Genomic DNA, 22654 nt, shown 5'->3' with positions numbered 1-22654 from the left:
TTCTCACATGGCTGTGGATGGCAGGTTATGCTTCAGACTATTTTTTTTTTTTTTGTGGGATCCCAGTGTTGGAGTGGTTTAGAAGGATCATGTTTTCGGTCACCTAAATTCTATAGCTGCTTCTATGTTTGACTTTTTGGGGGATTTTAGGTTATTCCCCCCCCCATTTAGCTTATTTGAGCAAACTTAATGTTTTTTTTTTTTTAATGGAATGGCTTCTGATAATAGATTATACTTGATTCTTTGGAAAACATGTTAATCCTAGTAACCATCTCTGTTGTGGTCAGCCATACCAGTCATCAAAATCATATACATTTGATATCAGTCATTGTTTTCCCAATGGTATTTTTTGCAAATAGTATTTTAATTTTTTCCAATTACATATAAAAATAGTTTTCAATGTTCATTTTTTAAATAGCATTTTGAGTTCTACATTTTTCTCCCTCTCCCCTCCTGACAGGATTTTAAGTAAAGAGACATACCTCATACTGTATTCCATTACCTTTCCTCCAAAGGCCCCCTCCCCAACAGCAGCCATTGTCTTTTAATGGAGGTAGATGGAGGAGAATATACTCCTTCAAAAAATAAAAAATTGATTCATCTGAAGTAAATTGTTTTCTCAGCTACTGTTTCTCTTTACTTTTTTTCTATTTTTTCAAATGCTTTATTAACTTCTGATTTACATCATTCATTTCCTCCAGATTTTGAATTACAAATTTTCTCCCTGTTTTTCCCCTACCCACCACCCCAAAATAGCAGTCCCACAGGATATCCCCTCCTCCAATCTGCTCTCTCCCATATTTTCTCCCATACAACTTCCGACTTTTCCAATGGATCTCTATGACCCAGTGCCTGTATATCTCATTTCCCAATTATATGCAAAATAGTATTAATAATAGTATATATGTAGTATTTGATTTTAAAACTTTGAATTCCAGATTTATTCCCTTCCTTCCTTGTCTCCCACCCTTACTGGGAAGATACGCAGTTTAGTATAGGTTGTACATGTGTGGCTAATGCAAAACAATAATATAGTAGATATATTGTAAAAGACTGACTATATTTCCCTCCCCCCTATCCAGCCTCCCACTTGTTCTGTTCTCTACTTTGATCCTATCCCTTTTCAAAAGTGGGTGCTTCCAACTTCCCTCCCCCCCAGCCTGCCCTCCCTTCCATCATCCCCCCTCTCCTCCCCTTCCCCCCCTACTCTCCTATGGGGTGAGATACCCTATTTAGTGTGTATTTCATTCCCTCCCTGAGCCAAATTCAATGGGAATAAGGTTGACCCATTCCCTTTTGCCTTCCTATTCTTCCCCTCCATTGTAACCATTTTTCCGTTGCCTCTTCCATATGAGATAGTTTACCCCATTCTGTCTCTCTCCATCTCCTCTCATATTCCTCTCTCACCTCTTAATTTCTCCTTTTAAGTATCATCCCTTCCCGTTAAATTGGTCCTGTGCCCTCTATCTGTGTATACCTGTAAACATGTATACACACATTCACATATGTATTCATATGCCCATATACTCTCATATATATATTTCTATTCCCTTCAACTACTAAGAAAAGTTTCATAAGTTACAATTATTGTTTTTCCATGTAGGAATGTTAATAGTTCAACTTTGATAAGTTCTTTGTGATTTCTTTACCCTGATTACCTTTTCTCATGCTTCTCTTGCTTCTTGTATCTGAATGTCGGATTTTCTGTTCAACTCTGGTTTTTTCCAGCAAGAATGCTTGAAAGTCCTCTATTCCACTGAATGACCATATTTTCCCCTGAAACATGATACTCAGTTCTGCTGGGTAGGTGACTCTTGGTTTTAATCCCAGATTCTTTGACCTCCGGGATATCATATTCCGAGCCTTTCGATCCCTCATTGTAGAAGCTGCCAGATCCTGGGTTATCCTGATTGTGTTTCCACAATACAAATTGCTTCTTCCTGGCTGCTTGTAATATTCTCTCCTTAATCTGGGAATTCTGGAACCTGGCTATAATATTCCTAGGAGTTTTTGGGATCTTTTTCAGGAGGTGATCGGTGGATTCTTTCAACCTCTATTTTGCCCTCTGGCACTAAAACATCAGGGCAGTTTTCTTTGAGAACTTCCTGGAGGATGATTTCTAGGTTCTTAACTTTGATCATGGCTTTCAGGTAGTCCAATAATTTTTAAATGATCTCTCCTGCATCTATTTTCCAGGTCAGTGGTTTTTCCCATGAGATATTTCACATTGCCTTCTATTCTTTCATTTGTTGGGATCTGTTTAACAGCATCTTGATTTCTCATAAAGTCATTAGCTTCCATTTGCTCCAGTCTAATTCTGAAGCAATGATTCTCCTCATTGAGCTTTTGAGATTCTTTTTCCATCTGGCAAATTTGGCTTTTTAAGGCATTCTTCTCCTCATTGCCTTTTTGAGCCTCTTTTGCCATGTGAGTTAGTCTATTTTTTAAGGTATGATTTTCCTCAGTCAGGCTGTTAACTCTCATTTCGTAATTTTCTTGCGTTGTTCTCATTTCTCTTCCCAATTTTTCCTCCACTTCTCTTATCTGCTTCTTAAGGTCCTCTATGGCCTGTAACCAGCTCATATTTTCCTTTGAAGCTTTTGGTGCAGGAGTTCTGACTTCACTGTCTTCCTCCTGTTCGTTCCATGCTTTGATCCTTTTTGTCCCCAAAATAGGAGTCTAATGTTGGAATCTTCTGTCTGCTTTGTTTCCTTTGCCTGGTCATGTCGCCCCTCAGTCACTTGACCCCTGGGCTTTTTGCCACATTAGGACTCTGCCACCAGACAGGGGAGCTTTCGTCCCAAACGTTGGGGTTTCTCAGCTGCCAGAGGTATTAGATGGGTGCCCTCTCTGAGGTCTCCACATGCTCTGGCAAGCTGGACACACACCCCAGAACCTCCACCCTAGACTGCAATCCAGATCTAAGCAGGTTAAAGCAAGAGCCATTACCCCTCAGACTGGTGCTTGTTCCCCCTACACTCTGCAGTCCAGGAGCTGAAGCTGCCATGTGCAGCAGGATCAGCAGCTTCTCGCCCCGGGGGCAAAAGCCACTCACTCCCCTTATTGGGTCCCAAAGTCCAGACTGTACTGACCTCTCACTTTGTCCTTTGCATCTATGTGTTGATAAATGTGGAAATGGTCACAGCTGCTGCTGATCTGGAGTCCCTCTGCCCGGGGCTGCTCAGGCCCGCCCTGGGGCTAAAGCCTCGACTCCCAGTGCGCTGCCCTGGTCAATTCCTGTGGGCCTGCTGGGCTGTCCTCAGCAGGAGGTTAGCGTCTTGTCATTTTGTGGGTTCTGCAGCTCCAAAGTTTGTTTAGAGTCCCCTTTTTACATGGATTGGGGAAGGTGGAAGCCGGAGCCCTGAGGAGGTCCTGCTTCTACTCTGCCATCTTGACTCTGCCCCCTGTTTCTCTTTACTTTTAAGAATTGGAAATATTTTACTTTTTTCATTATAGTTATTTAAGAAGTTTGCTTGAGTGTGCAGTGTTATGAATTTGATTCATGATATGAATTAAGAGACTAGCGAGTGTGGTCTGATGCTTCAGTCATCTGTGATTCCATAGAGTCACTAATCTTCAGAGCTGGAAGTGGCCCCAGTGACCAACCTGTACTAAGAAAACAATTCCTTCTTCAACATCCCTGAAAAGTGATCATTTATCTATTGCTGGAATAACTCCAATGAGAAGTCAACTATTCATTCCATTTTTGAACAGTTGTAAACGTTAGGAAGTGTTTCACTATGTCAATGATTCTTAGTCTTTAAAATCTTAAAAATTATCAAGGCCCCCCCCTCCCCTCTCAGGAGCTTTTGTTTAGGTCAGCCATTTATGTCTATTGATATTTAGCATATTAGATATTACAGTGTCTTAATAGTATTATGAAAATAGTTTTGAATTTGCCTGAGGAGTCTCAGGCCCTAGACTGCACGTTGAGAACCTTTGTATTATATCAAGCTTAAATCTGCATCTTTGCAACTTTTTTGTCCCTAATTCTCCCTCAGGGGTGAAGCAGAAACAGTCCAATCATTAGATTAGATTAAACATCCTTTTATTAAAGGAATTTGTTCTGGGAGGTTTGGGTTCAGTCAGAGGGCTGCACTTGAGGACCTACAGTGCCATATGTGACCTCAAGGCCGCAGGTTCCTCACCTGGGATGTATAGTTCAAGTTGCAGCCCTTCAAATCAGCTATCTTAGTCTACCCCTTGCCCACCTCTTTTCCCCCAAAATGATCCTCGTATGGTATGAAATGGAAGCCCTTTTTGGCCTTTATGTGAATGCTTTCCAGGAGCATGAAAGTTGGCTAGCCTGGCCCCCTGCCCCAAGTGGAGGTCCCCAGAAGGGACACTTCTCCAGTGGGAGAAGGGGACTAGCGTGATATAGTGGAAGGATGCTGTAGGGTATGACAACCACAGAGGCCATGACGTTCCAGGGTAAGATGGTCATTTCAATATAGTTCACTAGCCATTCTTTTAACACTGTTCTAGGATTTTGCCAGGAATTGGATTCAGGTTCATTGGCCTATAGTGTGTAGGCTTCAATCTTATCTGTTTTATTTCCCCCCTCCCCAAATGGGGATAGCCTCCCCCCTCGCTGGTCCCCTTGTGCTGTTGCCATTTTTTGAGGATCTTTCCGAGGTCAGTGATAGTGACTCTTAAGTCACATGTGGCATTTCTATTGGAGTGTGCACTTTTTCCAGTTACACGTAGTACAGCCTGTCTACAAGCCAGTGGGTTGTCTTTGAGAACTGGTTTGGTTTGAAAGTTATCACTGCGTGGGCCGTCCTGGTAATGGGCCTCCCCAGACTGAGTTTAGCTAGTCCATTATTAGGCTCATACTTGAAACTTTTTTTCCGTTTGGTAGTATCTGGCAGAATTTGTAATCTTTGGGTATTATTTGAGCCCCTGGAGTCACCCTCATGACATGATGAATTAATCAGTCATAAAACATTTTTTTTAGGCATCTGTTTTGTGTAAGGCACTCTTCTAGGGGCCGGGGAAACAAAAAGAACGTGAAATAACTCCCTGCTTGCATCGGAGCAGGTAGGAAAACGTTATCAGCTATATGGTGCAGTGGATAGAATGCTTGGCCTGTAGTCAGAAAGATTCTGGTTCAAATATGACTCCAGATAGACATTTCTTAGCTGTGGGACCCTGGATGAGTCATTTAAGCTCTCTTTGCATCAGTTTCTTCAACTGTAAAATGGGAGTCACAAAGGCACCTTCCTCCCATGGTTTTTGTGAGGATCAAAAGAGAAAACATTTGTGACAGTACCTGGCACCATAGTAGGTGTTTAATAAATACTTATTCTGTTCCTCACCCAGACGAAAAAAGAAAGAGCTACTGTCACTTGCTTGTTGTCATAAATGAGTAATAAGTTAGTTCTTTTAGAGCATTTCCTTGACAAACCCATGACATTTTAAATTTAAAGAAAAGCAAGATGTAGTGCCCAAAGTCAATGTCAGAGTCTCAGCTATGTCTCAGATATTTTTAAAAAACAGATCCTCACTTGAATGATTTGAAAACATCTGCACATTTTCTTAAAAGAATTTATTTTTAGTTTCCAGCATTCATTCACACAAGATTCTGAGGTCCAAATTTTCTCCCCATCTCTCCCCTACCCGCCACACCAAGATGGTAAGCATACTGAATACCCCTTCCCCCAGTCTGGGCTCTTATCTGGCTCTTATCTTATCTGCAGTGGAGGGATTGTAGTTATAGACAGGTGGCTTTTTCTTGGTGGCTTTTTGTTTCATTTTTAAAAATTTCACTATATGAATAAAATACATTTACTAGGAGAAGTTAAAAACTTGGCAGCCTCAACACCAAAACAAAACACAAAGTATGACTTAGGTTTTGTCATGTTGTAGGACAGTTTAAAACTTAAATTTTCTTTCCTAGACCCAGGATGAATGTCTGGATTTAAAACTGCTTCCTTTGAATGAAACCATTCTGGGGGAAATGATTTTGTCACTAAACAGCTGTGTAGTTTCCATGTTATGTATTTATAAATGTCTAATAAATTCGATAGTAATCATTAGACCACACAATAGTAAGATGTTGGCTGTGATCCTTGAATAAGCCAGGATATCATTAAATGCCCCAACAGTGGTAATTTTCCAAATGATCCCCTGAAGGCATTCACTTACTGCCTGGGGATGAGCGGTGGTGCTCTAGGAATGTACTTACTGGATGCTCAGATCAGGCCAATTCATAGAGTGGCTTCTTCTGATTATTTCAGAAAAAAAGCCCCACTATATGGAGCTATCCTGTGTTGTCAGTACTTATCTGGGCAAATAAGATAAACATTTTCTTTTTTTATTCTTTGTTGCTGGCTAGGATTCAAGTATTTAAAATACACCCTGGATGTTTTCTTACATAGCTTTTCCATTGATACATCCCTAAAGTGTAGTCCGATTTTGGAAGTGGGAGGAGTGTTGTTTTCAGTTTTTTTCCTTCTAGAACATGGAAAATGATAAGTAAATTGTGATAAATGGATATTATGGGCAATAAATCGAATTATGACCTTCCTTGACACAGGAATAAATGACTTTAGTACCCATTTTCTCTAGGGTGGGATCAAGAAATACCCCACAATTTTGTCACAAATGCTTTTTCTGTTTTTTTTTTTTTTTCAGAAATATTTTTTGTCTGGATTGCTAAACACCAAAACTGTCTCTAGGGTTGTATTCATTTGTTATGTGTTTTCTCTACGCTCCACTTCCCGACATTTAAACCTAGGGTATTATATGCTGTAACTCTATTACATATTGACTTTTTGTACACTCTGGGTGGCTTTATTTTTTTTTATCTTTTGTTTTTTTTGGCATCAAAAGTATTAAGGCTTATCTGGGATCAAAGCTATAGTTATTTTATTATTTCTCTGTACTTAACTCCTCCCTTGTAAAATAAACTCCAGGGGACCTCTATTACCTCCCACATCAGATATAAACTCCACTGTTTGGCATTTAAAGATCTTCACAATATGCACCCTTCCTATCTTTCTTGTCTCTTAATACATACTCTCCTTCCTGTTTTCTTCACTCTAATGATACTAGCCTATTTGCTGGCCCTTATGCATAAGATCCCAATGCCCTGGCTGTTTCTATACCTTGTCATGTTCTCCCTCCTTAACTTCAATGCTTAGGATACCTGACTTCTTTTAGGACAAAACTGAAGTACTACCTTCTGCAGGAGGCAGTTCCTGGTTTCATCCAATGCTAGTGCCTCTATCCCTCTAAAGTCACCTTCTGTCTGGTCTATCTATGTCTCATATGAACTTATTCATTGTTCATGTCTTCTTATGAGAATGCAAACTGTTTCAGGGTTGGCACTGCTTTTGCTTTTTATGTTCCCTTTATAGTTATATTATGTTTCTGGCACAGAATAAGCATTTAATTGATTAATGCCTGTCTCAAATCTGTGCCACCAGTCTTAGACTGTGAGCACTGGTCTCTGCTTTATGTCAGGACCTACTTATTGAAAAAAACAACAACCCATTTTTAGTATTCTTCTGTGATAGTCCTCCCATTGAATTTCCTCTGTAATAAAGAAAACCAGTAGACAAAATGGAGCTCTTCAATAACATGTGCAATATTTTATCCCAGGGTTTACTACCTTTCTACTGAGAGAATAGAAGTGTATTTTTTTTTCATTTTTTCCAAGACCAAGACTGGCCAATTTAATTAATCTGAGCTTGATTACATGTTGGTTTTTCTTTTACATTATGTAAATGTAAATTTGTCATTGTGTATGTTGGTTTTTATCTCCACTTTCTTTAACCTGTATTAGTTCATAGAAATCTTCCCATCTTTTTCTGAAGTGTTTATACTTGTCATTTGTTCCATTGCAAAAATATTCCATTATATCCATGTGCTCTTGTTAGTTTAGCATTTTCCAACTGATAGATACTTATCTTGTTTCCAGTTTTTTGCTTTCATAAAAAGTGCTGCTATAAATATGTTGTCATTAAATGAGTCTTAGTGAGATTACTGGGTCATAGGGTATGGACAGGGACCTAATTTAGGATTTACTCCATAGCCTGAATTTTTTTCTTCACTTACTAAATGTTTTCTTAGAGTTTAGGTTTCCTCTCTGAGTATACTGTTAGTTGTTACTGTGCTTTGTAACCTTGGGCCATCCTAAAGCACAATTCCAAATCTATAACGTGGAATTGGCATCAGGATATGTTGGTAACACACCTAGGAATACCTGTGACAGTGTGGTGAATGTTTTATAATTGCAGAGATTCTCCTAGGTCATTCATTGCTGTTACTTGACCTGAGGGATAAAAGAGTACTTCTACCAAGTGTATAAGAACACAGTGAACATATTTAGTGTTCACTCTGAATATCATAGTATGTGGGGAAACTTTATATTTGACACTTGAATTCATTACAAATTTAAATGGAGACCTTGTGAGCTGGAAATTTGGGTAGATTTGTAGCTGATAGGCTAATTACTATTATGATGACTACGAATAATTGACACTTATTTGGCATTGTAAGGTTTGCAAAATATTTTACATGTCTAATCCTTGAGGAATCACTGCAGGGCACACGGTTTACTGATGGGGCCTTCTGCTTGACACACAGGAATATACTCTGACCAGGTTCAATCTTGGGGAAGCCTGGCATCTAATGCAAAGTCGGGGCTCTGTTTGCTTTTTTCATGTTCTTTGGTTCCTTAAACTCCTACCTCAGTCAGTACTCCAGTTTATTTAAAACTCAGATCTCATTTCACATCTAGGGTTTCTTCAAAATCGTGTGTGTGTGTGTGTGTGTGTGTGTGTGTGTGTGTGTGTGTACATAAAGTTATTCAATGTACAGTACGAATCAGGCATGAAACAATTTTTTTTTTTACTCACAAGAGGAATGCTAAGCAGAGAACATTCATAAGCACTCACTTGATAAAAACAATCTTCCAGCAGGCTTCAGGAACAACTTACAACTACTTTTATACTCTTTGAGGGAGTGAATACTTAAATCTCATCAGAACATAATGTGGTTTGTAGGCTTGCTGATTGGGCATTTTGCACTTCACCTCAGTTCTGCACTGTATAAGCAACTCCCAGTGCATGGCTGGTAGTAAAACAGCCAGGCTTGTGCCAACCTCCTATTTGTGATTTAGAAGCTTCCTCTGCTGTCATTTAGTTGTGACTTGATGGGCTGGCCCTAGGACTTCTAGACCACTTAATTAACAAGCTTAGACATGCTGATCTTTGGATAGATACTTGTTGCCCTAAGATCAGTAAAGAATAGACACAAAAATGTAAAAGGCAGCCAGGATCCCAGGTGAAAGCTTGCCTAGTTGAGTTTCCCTCCACTAGCCTCCCGTGTGGGGAGCTGGTACTGCATAACCAAGGTGGAGAAGGACCAGACTCTCCCCTTCCCAGTACATGTATCACAGGGCTAGAGGGAGGAACAAAGGACTACTCAATGTTTGCTCCATTATATTAAAACTCTGGTAGTTTCAATTCTGGGGTCACCACATGACCAGAAGCAGCCAGGGAGTTCATCATCTCCAACATAGCTAAATGCTTTAGTTACATGTCCCTAGATACATTTCAGGGGAGCTCAGGGGTATGTTCCCTGGGATGGCCCCAGCTTCAGCCACCCTCACATCTTAATTTGATCTTCACAATAACCTTGTGAGCTAAGCGGTAATTTCTCAGTTTATAGATAATGAGAACTGAATCACATACATTGATGAGTAAAGTGTTGGTGGCAGAATTTGAACATAGATTTTCCCTAATCCAGGTTTAGTACTCTTTCCAGTAACCCTTATTACCCCTATTTAATGGGTACACTCAAATTTTTTTTTCCAATAGCCATTTGTTTCAGAGTCAAATATATTTAAACCAAATTGAATTTATTCTCCTTTGGCATAATAGAAAGGCAAAGTGGAAGATGTACTTTAGAGTTCATTATGTAAAGTACTAAAGGTGAAGATTTTATTACCACGTAATTGTAGTTTTTCCCTTCTGTCTCTTCTATCCCCAAACCTTTCAGCTTTGTCATAGAAATTTCTAGGTAACTGAAAACTAATATGAAAGTGCTCTCCTTACTTTTCTCTCAGTATTTTTATGCTATTTGATGAGTTCTGTATCTTTGGAATGCTCTGATTTTCAGGCCATAGGATTATAACGTGTTTCCCCGATAATAAGACACTGTCTTATTAAATTTTTTGGACAGAAAAACACCAGAGGGCTTATTTTCAGGGGAGGGCTTATTTTAATGAACATTGACAGCAATTTTAATAAACAGGTAAATGTGAACAAAAAAAGTACCTTTATTCAATAATGAATTCAATAAAGAACAGGATGACGCGCTCACTGCTGCAGCTCTGATTGGATGCAGCTCGGAGCACGGCGTGCGTTTCACCCGGGGGGGGGGGGACGGTGCATACAGAGGGTACCGTAATGTAGCGTGTAGCGCAGGGGATCACCTTCACTACAGTAGCAATCTCAATAGGGCTTATTTTCGGGGGAGGGCTTATTTTAGAGGAATCTTACACAGTAAGGGGAGGACTTATTTTCGGGATAGGTCTTTTTATCGGGGAAACACGGTAGGCTTATAGATTGAGAACTGGAAAGAGCCCTTTGAGATTACCCAGTCTAACTAACTGAGATTTAGAGAGGGTGAAGTGACTTATCTAAGATTATAAGGGTAGAAAGCAACTTATTGTTTCATACCTAGGTCCTGTGACCCTAAGTCTGCTCCTCTTTCTATGTGTTAGCAGGTTAACTGCGAGAAACGAAATTGTCTTTTATTCATTCATTCATTCATTTATTTTATTTTTTTTCAGCTAACAGATCCTAATTTTTCTTCCCTCTTCCCCAAGCTCATTTGACAAAAAAAATAAAGAAAAACAAAATTTTAATAACAGGTATATACAATCAAGCAAAACAAATTCTTGCCTCGGTTGTGTCCAAAAATGTAGGCCTCATTTCTGCGTCTCAAGCCCATCACTTATTTGGCAGGAGAAGGGTGGCATGCTTCATTGATTCTTTGGAGTTGGTGGTTGTTGCATTGATGAGAGTTCTTAAGTCTTTCAAGATTGTTTGTATTTTTGATGTTATATTTATTACAGAAATTTTTTTCTCCTCATGACTTCACTTTGCTCCATTTCATATAAATCTTCCTAGGTTTTTCTGAAATGGTTCCTTTTGTCTTTTTTTCCTCAACACAGTGGTATTTAATTACATTTATATACTATTATTGTTCAACCATTCCCCAGTTGGTGGACATTCCCTTGGTTTCCAGACCTTTGCCACTTCAAAAGAGTTGCTATAAATATATGTGTGTATGTAAACATACTTACGTGTATATATATATATCCGTTCCTTACATATCTTGGAAATGAGACCCTTTTATCAGAGAAATTTGTGACAGCTCCCAGGTAATTGTTTCCCTTGTAATTTTAGGTGCATTGCTTTTGTCTGTGCAAAACCTTTTAAATTTTATGTAAAAAATAATTATACATTTTATCTTCAGTAACCCTCTCTGACCTTTGGTCATGAATTCTTTTCCTATCTATAAATCCAAAAAGACATCATTTCTTCCGTGTTCCTCCAATTTGTTTATAATGTGGCCTTTTAAGTTTTATGTACCTTTTGGAGCTTATTTTGGGATTTTGTCTTTTACATGGCCAAACTAACTCATTTTTTTCTGGAAAGAAGAAGGCATGTTTACTAGCTTCAGTTGTTTTAGTTTTTAGTGAAATTATGAAAATTTTGAAGGTGGTTAGTCAATAAGTATTCATGGAGTGCCTGATGGGTGTAGATCATTCAGTTGTAGGAGAATATCATTACTTTAGAGGATATTTCCTCTTCCTAGGCATCAAAAAACAAGTAGCTGGTAGAGATAGGTTATGAGGGGTTGTAGGGATATATAGCTCAGTTAAACCAAGGGATTTTGTTAGGGAGGACATATTGTTGGCATAGGACAGATTCTAGGAAACAGTGTGGTCATCTCTAAAATCACCTGGATGAGCTTCTGCATAAGGAATAAAGAGGAGAGGAGGCTTGTATGGTAATGGATAGGTGGAAATGATGTAATTGCTTCTCTCCACAGGGGCCTGAAGTAGCCATTTAATTCTTTGGCCACTTCATAAGAAATATCACCCACTGATGCTTGAATTTGGAAAGAAGATATTTTATTGGGGCCTAAAAGTAAAGGGGGCATATAGGTTTAGAAACATTAATAAAGATGATTCCAAAGCATTAGCTTTAATATCAGCACAGTGCTATCCACAGCAGTTTTAACAACATGGTGTTGGCCTAGGCTGACTCCATTTGAGTAATCCTGAGGATTTGCTAATTCATTGAAAATACTATTACTTGTCTTGGTATCACCGGTGGAGACATCCAGGATTACGTTATCTGGAAACGAAGGCTCTACTTTCCTTGCTAGTGTCAAAACCTACCCTAGTTATAAAGGACTTGATGTTTTCTTTAAAATAAAATTGTATAGATTCTAACAGAAGTCCAGTATTGCAGAGAATACAGCCCATGGTTAGGACCATGCCTTTTCTTTTTGAGACATTTTTTCCTGAGACGTGTGTAATTTTTGAAGGGCAAGTCTGGATGGGGATGTGTCTTTAAGTATCCTGGAAAACTGTTTTTTTCTTGAGGTTTTCTCTGCTTTATTCTTCATTTTAATGACATGATGCTTCATCTATTTTGACCATGATGAGTCTTTCTCATTTGGAGATCTGGATGGTGAGGACAATTATACTGAAGATAGGAAGGGAGGAAGGAAACAAGCATTTTTTATGTGCTTATTATGTTCCAGGCACTGTTGTATGTAGGTCCTTTACAAATATCCCATTTGCTCCTCTCAATATCCCGATGAGGTATTATTATCCCCATTTAAAGTGGAGGAAGCTGAGGCAGATGTCAGTTAGGTGACTTGCTTGCCCAGAATCACATAGCTAGTCAGTGTCTGAGGCAGGTTTTGAACTCTGGTCTTTCCGACTCCTGGCCCAGCTCTTTATCAGCCGAGACACCTGGACTGCCTCAAGGATAGGAACTGAACCTGTGATTTTATTTGTCTAGGGAGCTCCGAGTGAAGGAACTCCTTTTATAAGCATAGGTTGGTACCATGTCTTCATCTTGGAATTGCTTAAAGTACTAGGGGTTTAAGTGATTTGCCCAGAGTCGTGTAGTTTGAGGTAGGACTTGAACTCAGGACTTATTAGATTTGACCTTAGCTCTTGATCCACTGTACTATGATCTCCTTTTAGATTATTTTTTATTCAAAGAGCAGTAATCAAATAGTAACATTAAGGAAACCAGAACATAACTTTCATGGTCTGTGGAGATGAGTATAAATCACATGCAAATTAACTACTGGTTACATGTAAATATACTTTTATGCATTGGAATGTGGGCCTTAGGAAAAATCCTGTATGTGATCATTAACTTAATTTGTTCTAACATTTCACTGAAATTTTGGGAGCACCTACTTTATTTGGATTCCTGCTGAGTACTGTGGGGAGATAGAACGATTTTAGAGTATGTTTCTAATTTTCGGCAGGCATATAACGAAGAACTAAGGCTCAGATAATTTGTAACTTGATCAGAATCACAGAGCTAGCAAATGGTAAGAAGAACCAGCTATAGCTTTAGACTGTGCATGAAAAAGGGCATTTAAAAGAGTAATATCACAAAAAGGTGGATCAGTGCATCTGTCTTAGGCAGTATAGATGGATAATGAGATATTGAGAGGAGATTTAGATTACATTTGGGAAAGTGGCTTGGATTGTCCATCATTCTTAGGGGTTTTCCTGCCACCTAAGCCCATTTATAAACAACAAAATGCATGTGGATCCTGGAATACTACAGTCGTAGAAGAATAAAGATTTGAGGCACTGGGAAGGTTTGTTGTGGCTGAAAGAAGGTTGGAACATATTACTAATGATGATTTGCTTGACTGGAAAAAGAGGTGGACTTGGTCATATGTGGAGAGTGAGTAAAAATAGTTGGAAAACTCAAATGTTGCATTAATATCCACAAAATGTAAAAAAAAGCAAAACAAACAAACAAATCTATAGGCAAGTCTTCAGCATTTCTAGGTAGGTCCTTGGGAAGAAAGATATGGATTAGGATCACCTGTAATGAGAATGTATGAAGAGGACATTATGTTGGAGGCAGGAAGACCTGAATTGAAATCCAGCCTCAGACTTGTAGTAGCTTTGTGGCTCAGGGCAAGTCACTTAACTGCTGTCTACATCAGTTACCATATGTGTAAAATGGGAATATCAGTAGCAGGTACTTCCCAGGGTGGTTGTGAGGAACATATTAGATAATAGTTGCAAATCACTTTGCAAATTTAAGTGCTAGCTATGATTATCGTTTTTTATTAACAATGATATTATTACCTATGGAGAAATGACCTATCCTCAGTCAAATCACAAATCCTTAGAAGTATTCAAGTTCTCACAATAAAATACAGATCTGGTAATCATCGTTAACATTAATACTACAAGGGACTAATTGAGGGGCCAGCTGGAGACAGATCTGCCGAACGTATTTGAAAACTATTGTCATAAGGTGACCATAAAATAAAAGTTGCCCCTACCTGAGAGTTTATCCCATTTTTTGTCTTTCTGAAAAATGATGTGCTGTATTGAAAAGGTGCTCCTTTAATATATGACTCTTAAAAGGCCTTGATTTCTTTGTTCAGAACCATCTTGCTTGAATGAATTTGTAACTGTAGGGCAGTTAAACCAAAGCAAAGTTAATTTGTGCTCACGAACCTAGGAATTACTTTAATTTGAGCATTGCATGTTTAACCATTCCGGCCAAGTGACTAGCATTTAATTTTTAAGAGTAACAGGGCCACGGATCCATTTGTATGGTGATAAGCTACGGTTTTATTGAGATGCATAAACATCCTTAAAAAGGCAGTATGGTAACTAGTAATAAGAAAAAATGACATATCTAAGTCAATAAAAATAATCAGTGAAAAATCATTCCAAATTATTTCTTTTTCTTCCTCTTCTTTCTTGTTCTTATTGATCTTTTCTTCTCCTTCTTTTCCTTCTGCTCTATTGTGGGAACTCAGTATAACAAGTTCAGAGGTTAGCTCTGGTAAGGAATCAGGTCTGATGGCGAATTATCTGGCTACTCTGTGGTCACTTAGATTTTTCTAGTCCACACTCTCAGCCTTCATTCTCTCTCTACCGGCTCTCTTTTTCAATATGGCAGCCTGGCATTCTTTTGTTATTCTACTAAATGTTATTTAGTAACTACTAGATGTTATTCTACATCCATGTTATTCTACTAAAACTTTCTGTCTCTGAGGTTACCAGTAATCTTCATGTTACTAAATCCAGTGCCCTTTTTTTCTTTCTTTTTGGTTTCACTTCTTCCCAGATCTCTCTGCCCTTTGCCTTGTTTTCTTCTTCACTGATTTTCCCCCTACCTTTGCCTCTTGCCTTCAGGAGCAGGGGCCCTAGTAGACTAAGTTCTTAGTCCTTTGTCTTCATGCCCTCTTCCTTGGAGGGGTCTGCTCTCAGCTTTGCGACTGCTGCTTCCCCTTCCCAAATTGGCATCTTCAAGGTTACTTCTTTTTTGTTTGAGCCTCAGTCTCAGATCTCCATTTTTATGCTGGAGGTTTTCAGCTAAATACTTTTCCATCCCATGAAACTTGGCATGGCTGCAACGATTTTTGGTTTTTCCTCACCAATCCACCTTTTGTCTCTCTACTTCCCTGGCTCTGTTAGTGACATCATGATTTTCCAGTCATTGATATGAGATGGAATTATAGAACCCAGATCTGCCAAGTGCTCTTCAGTGGCAGTCCAGCTTGGCAGTGGTTTGAACAAATTGGATATTTAGTTCAGTTGCTGAGATCAGTTAATCAGGGAGGGGGAAGAGAAAGGAAGAAGCATTTTTGTGGTGCCATTTATATACCAGGCACTGTGCTAAACATTTACTTTTTGTGAATATTATTTCATTTATTTCATCAATAAACATTATAATAAGCCTGATGTTTACTAGGTAGTATTTTTGGTGTGGCATATACAAAGACAAAAACTGAATTCTTTCTGTCTCTAAAGCAATTATGTTCTTTTGGGGGAAAGGCTCTTACATTGAAGTAAATACAAAGTATCTGTACAGTGTATATATAAGGTAATGGGGGAGAGGGACCAGCAGGTGGGGGAGTGTAATGTTAATGGGATTAAGATCTTCCTGTCCACTAATAGGTTACAAGGAGCCCATTTAGTTCAGAAGCTCTATTGTTGGAAGGTTTTCACACCTTTTAGTAATTTCTAATTAGGCACTGAGTCAGGAGTGTTGTTTTCTGGCTCTGAGACACACACACACTCACTCTCATTCTTATTCTCTCTCTTTGTCTCTCTCTGACTCTCTGTCTCTCTGTCTCTCTCTGAATTGGCATTTTACTTTGAGGGTTCGCTTATGAGAAGGATCTTGTGATTCCCTGGTCGATATTCTAAGTGACCGTATGTTCAGAGCTCCCTGACCTTCTCAGATGTAAAGACTCTCCCCATCCAGGGATTTCTATAAAGTGTATAGTTGATTCAGACAGTCAGAGCCCTGTCTGTTTTTCTTTATTTCTCTGTTTGTATTTTCTCTGAAGTTCAGGGTGCTGACTTTTCCCCTGAACTAGTGATTGTAATTAAAAAAGATTGTTGACTCCTTGTACAGTTATCTTTCCTAGTAAGGCAGATCTAAGAAGCTGTGCTAGCAGCCATCCTGGCTATGCCAGTGTGGTTGCCGCTACAGGCAGTTGGGCAGGAAAGGCCCTATAGGTGAGGAGGTACTTGAGGTGAACTTTGAAGGATGGTAGTCATATAAGAGAAGCCCCAAACCATGTTGGGGAGTGAATTCCAGACTTGGAAGATAATTGTGCAAAGGAAAAGAGTCAGGAAATGGAAAATGTCAGGTGCATGAAGAGGAGTAAGGTATAAAAAGCCTGGAGAGGGGTAGCACATTGTGAAAGGCTTTCAATGCCAGGTACTAGAGGCAGTAGGGCAAAAAGAATTTTTTGAATAGGAGAATCACATAATCAGACTAAGTACTGGATAGATTGGAATGAGGAAAGACTTAAGGCCAAGGTGACCAATTAGCACACAGGGATTCTTAATCCATTAATTTGTTTCGAAAAATATTTTGATATCTTATTTCAATATAAGATTTTTTCTTTGAAATCACAAGTATTTTATTTATTTATTTATTTTTAAAGCAATTGGGGTTAAGTAACTTGCTCAAGGTTACATGGCGAGTTATTTTTGGGTGTAGTGCTAAGTATCAGAGCCCAGATTTGATCGCAGGTCATCCCAACTCTAGGGCGGTGCTCTTACTCACTGAGCCACCTGGCTGCCCCCTGAGTATTTTATTTTATTCATTTAAAAATATTATTCTGAGAAGGGATCCATAGGCTTCACCACATTGCCAAGAGGGTTAGGGTTAGGGGACCTTAAATTAGGCAGATCGTTGCTGCAGTCCAGGTGAAAGGGGAGGAGGAGCTGGAGTGAGGTGGTGGCCTGTGTGAGTGGAAAGAAGGGGGACAGATGTGGGAGATAGGGAGATGGAATCCACAAGCCATAGCCAATTGGTTGCCATGTATTTTTCAGTCTTTGGTACTTTCATATGCTAAATGGGGATGGTTGTATGGATTAATTAGTTAATGTTTATAAAGCCTTATGTAAGTGCCAAGCAGGATTATTGTTAAGGGTTGAACTCCAGCTAATTCCAGTGTAAAGAAAGCAGTGAGGAAGAAAACTGGAGACAAGGAAAAGGTAATTACACAGAAAATAGGCTTTTATGACTCAATTTAACATATTCACATACTCTTTTATTATTATAAAGTAGAATTTTATTTTAAAGTGATCCTATGCCCTCCCCCCATTATGCAAATGAAATTATATGGTGGTATGTTGAACTATAAAACAGTTCAATTTCCATTTAGTATATTTTCCTGAATTTTGTACTAGAAAACAAAATTTAGAATAAAGAAGTGTTTCTTTTCGTTGAGCTGGTTTTCTGCTATTCTTTCTCTCCCCTGTTTTTGACTAAATAAACGTCCTTGGGTAATCACAACCCAGGGGTATAAAAGGTATAACCAATAAAAGTTTAAAATATGGGTGGAGTTTCAGCACCTCCCAGATAATTTATTAAATTATTAATTTTGAACGATAATTTAGAAGGTCATAAACTAGAATCCTTTGCCAGACTCAGGCTCAATCATTTGTCAGAAACAAGAAAATAGTCACTTGCCTGTTATTTGCAATGTGACTTTTAGAAAGCTTTGCTTAGGAAGTCCAAAATTGATTGGAATGTAGCTTAATGTTTATATTTTCTCACTAATATGAACAGAACTGAAGTGATTTCCTTTCTAAAATTAACACAGATTTTATGCCACTTTGTATGTAGTCTCAAAAAGCTTTTCAGGATAAATTCCCTTCTCAAGGAGGGGAATACATTTAGTTTGAAATTTTAATCGTGATGATCAGCACATTCTCCATAGCAACCTAGAGGTACATACTGCTTAGATTCTTTACGCCCAGGAGCATAAGATAATTAGGGTCACCATAAAATGTTATGCTGCAAATCATATCATGGAAACAACCATATATTTTAACATATTGCCTTCCCAGAGACAATGTGGACAGATTAAATTATAAGATGCTTTTAAAGTTCACTTGCATTTAAATTTAACCTATGTCATTTAGGATAATAAGATCATAGGTTTAGAGCTAGAAGGGACCTCTGTGGCCATCAAGTTGAGGAAACTGAGGCATAGATAGGTTGAATAATTTGCTCATGATCACATAGTATCTATGGAGGAAATGTTCCCTCCCCCCACGTGTGTGTGTTTAAAATAATAAATGAGATTAATCAAAAGATTTTGAACTCATTTAGTGAGAACGGAAAATGGCAAGTTAAAATAGACGTAGCTCTTTAGCTGAAGGTGAGCCAGAGATATTGTAGTTACTAAGAGCTATTGAAAAACATTCATGCTTGGCTATCAATATAATAGCATTTAAGGCTAAAGTCTGTGCAGGTAGAGAGTAATGTTCTTAATTAACAGTGTGACCCAGTGCTCTGGGAGGATGATTGGGAGCCCTCTGGAACACTTTAATTCACCACCTAGCTGTGGCATCTTAATGATGTTGCCCTATGCCTCTGTGCCAGTGAAATGAAGGAAGTGATTTTGAGATACACCACAGAGGTACTTTCAGGAACTCTGAAAATCCGAAGCAACAAATAGTAAGCTTTAGTGCCCTGTTCTCCATGCTTGAGATTCTTGGTTGGAGTCTTGGTTTGTTTTTGGACAAAAGGGAAATGAAAGTGTGAAGTCTGTGTAATGAACACTTGGTGTTCCCTGGGCCAGGTGGATCTGACAGTGAGTTGCTGGGCTAGCTGTGAATAGCATTTGATTTTTCTTTCATTATACAACATTGTGTTGGGCCCATAGTCATCATTTAAGGGCATTGTTTCTTGAATAAACCATATGTTCCTAGAGGCTAGGAGTGACACAGTAAGCAATAATACAGTACATTGATTGAATTTATTCAAGCCAACATGGGGGGTGGGGAAAGAAGGATTTTGTTGGAGGAGCCATTAAAAGCCATTTTCTTGAACAGAATAGATTTCTGAATAATCTCCAGATAGCATCCAAAAGCAGTAGTTCTCAAAGGACATGCCATGGCACACTTGGGATAGGTGTAACTGAATTATATGGAGCTCATACTTGTAATTTTATGCTGCCTGAGTCTCTTGGGTGGGTATTTGTAAATGACAAAGAATAATACTGTGCTCTGAGGGGGGAAAAAGTTTCAGAAACTCTGTCTTAGAACCACTTCTTCAGGTATGTTACAGCTCACAAATTTTTTTTCATCCCATAATCATCTTTTCTTTCTCCAAAAGTATATATCTTACAGTACTGTTTTGATTTTTATTTTTCGGAGGGATCCCTGAACTTGTCATTTCAGAGTTATAGGAAACTCCCAGGGAGGAAACACTCTCTAGCAAGGCATATTGGGAAGGTAATGAACATTTATATAGCGCTTACTGTGATCAAGCACTGTTTCCACCAATGAATATTGGGCAAGGGAATAAGAATTTCTATACATATATACATAGATATAGATATACATGACTACCAAGTGCCAGGTACTGTGCAGCACAAGTACTTTCTACATATACCTCATTTGATCCTCACAACTGTAATGTTAATGGGAGTTGAAGATCTTCTGCCACCCATTAATAGACCTCTTGTGGAGCCCAGCAAGAGAAGCTTGATTAGGGGAGGCTTGCTTTTTAGGAAGGCACACACATTTTGTTACTTTGTAACAAAGTAGGTTAGTTAGGCAGTGGGTCATGAGCGTTGTGATGCCCCCTGACCCTGAAGAAGTATATATATATACTCTGAGGCGGTTTTTTGTTTTTTTTTTTAATTTTGCGTTGGGGCTCATGGGAAGAAGGGCTCATGTGTAATTTGGCCAGAAGAGACTCTGGGTAGCTGTTAAGGAGGACTCCCCCGCCACCCCAGTGCTGCTTTGAAAACCCGGGTATTGGTGCTTCTCTCTCTGGTAACTATGCATGCATGCATGTGTGTATGTATGTATGTAATGGTCAGACAGCTAGAAGCCCTGTCTTTTGGTCTGTTGAATTGTGTTATTTTCTCTCTCTGTATTTTTTGTCTGCTTGTGATTTCTGTTTCCATTTTCCGAAGTTCAGGGTGCTGACTTTTTCCCTCTGAACTAAGTGAAGAGTGTGTGTGTATAAATAAATAAATAAATGTATATGTGTATGTGTGTGTTTGTGTGTGTATATATATATATATATATATATTTATACATACATATGTTTAATTAAAGATTGTTGACCCCTTTAAAGTTTCTCCCCTTTAGTAGAGCAGATCAAAGAACCTGTGCTAGCAGTCATCCTGGGTATGCCAGGGTGCTTGCTGTTAAAACAACAACTCTGCAAAGTATGTGCTATTTTGTCACCCCCATTTTATAATTGAGGGAACTGAGGTAAATAAAGCTTAAGTGACTTGTCCAGGTTCTCACAACTAGTAAGTGTCTGAGGCTGAATCTGAACCCAGATTGTTCTGACACCAGGAGCTACTTAAATTCTAGCTTATGTTGCTGTTGTTATTGGTGGGACATCTGCAACTGTCTTGATCTATATCTTGCCACTGAACCCAGATGGCTCTGGAGGAGAAAGTGAGGCTGGTGACTTTGCACAGTGCTTCCTCACTTAAATCCAGATCACTTACATGTCATGGCATCTCCTCCCTGACACCATGGTCCTCCGAGAACAAAGGACAAACAAGTGGTGGTGGTAGTAAAGTATATTTTAAACTTATCCTTTGCTTTCCATGTGCAGTTGCCCCTATAGAGTCATTTACTAAGAGTAAAAAGATGCACAGTGTCCCATGCACAGGTTTGCTGCGTTCACATTAGTAAATATAATACAGGTTTAATGTTGTATAGTTCCATTTCCCATCAGAATTCACATTTGTAGCAACTGTTCTGGATGTGAATGTGACAGGAATGTTAATCTGTGGAGGGAATTATAAAATAATTGTGCATTAATTGTTCACCCCTTTAACTTGTGGATATAGTAGGTAGGTGAAAAGCTGGAGGGCGAGATTTGATGAAACATGTTCGTTGTTTCACATGGGGACAAGGACACATTTGGAACAGCTAGGTGACACTGTGCCTAGAATGCCAGTCTTAGAGTCAGGAAGATGTCTTTGTGAGTTCAGACATGTCCTCAGACACTTGCTATCTGTGTGACCCTGGGCAAGTCACTTAACACTGTTTGCCTCAGTTCCTCATCTGTAAAATGTGAAGGAAATGGCAAAGCATTCCAGTGTCTTTGTCAAGAAAATCTCAAATGGGGTCGTGAAGAGTTGTGCATGACTAAACAATAACAAAATGACGCACTTGGCTGAATGCAATAAAAATATGAGTGATCTCTTGGAGGAATAGTCCTTTCCTCTGTGGGGCTTAGCTAACATTATCAGAGCTGTTGGCTTTCAACCTTATAGCACCCTTGTGGAGCAAGAGATAGCATATTATGCAAATATTTCTCTCTAATTCATAAACATCAGTCAAACAGTTAATAAGCATTTGTTAAGCTCTTACTCTGTGGCAGGCACTGTGCTAAGCATTAGAGATACAAATAAAGGGAAAATCATCTCCTTGCTTCAAGGACCTCATTACAAATCACTATATTCATGTAAGATATACACAGCATGCATGTATGGTAAGATGCATTGGGATGAGACTCCTGTAGAAAATAAGATTTGAGCTGAATCTTAAAGGAAGCCAGGAGAGGTGGAGGTCGGGAGAGAGCATTTGAGACACAGGGACCGTTCATGACATGGTGTGTTGAGTGTGAGCAGCTGCAGATAGGCCAGGGTCGAGAGATCACAGAGTGCAGGGATGGCTGTGAATTGTAAGAAGACTAGACAGGCAGGAAAGCACCAGATTGTGAAGGATTTTCAATGCTAAACCAGGAGTTTTTATATTTGAACTTGGAGGTAATAGGGAGCTATTGGAGTTTATGGAGCAGGACATGTAAACCAACTGTGTGTATGAGCTTCTTAATTAAAACTGTTCTTTGAAATTTTTAAAGAATAAATTCTGTCTAAGTATTTGTTTCCACAT

General features: G+C 38.9%; 1 protein-coding gene across 3 annotated transcripts in view; it reads left to right on the top strand.

Annotated features, from left to right (window-relative positions):
- The window catches only part of LOC138176135 (scm-like with four MBT domains protein 2), a 311257-nt gene that overhangs the window by 85136 nt on the left and 203467 nt on the right, over nt 1–22654 (top strand). The window lies entirely within an intron of this gene.

The sequence above is a fragment of the Petaurus breviceps genome, unplaced genomic scaffold (genome assembly GCF_028583685.1).
Source record: "Petaurus breviceps papuanus isolate PSGF00001 unplaced genomic scaffold, PetGlider_PUasm1.0 81, whole genome shotgun sequence".
NCBI lineage: Eukaryota > Metazoa > Chordata > Mammalia > Diprotodontia > Petauridae > Petaurus > Petaurus breviceps.
This window is presented reverse-complemented; position numbering and strand designations above follow the sequence as displayed.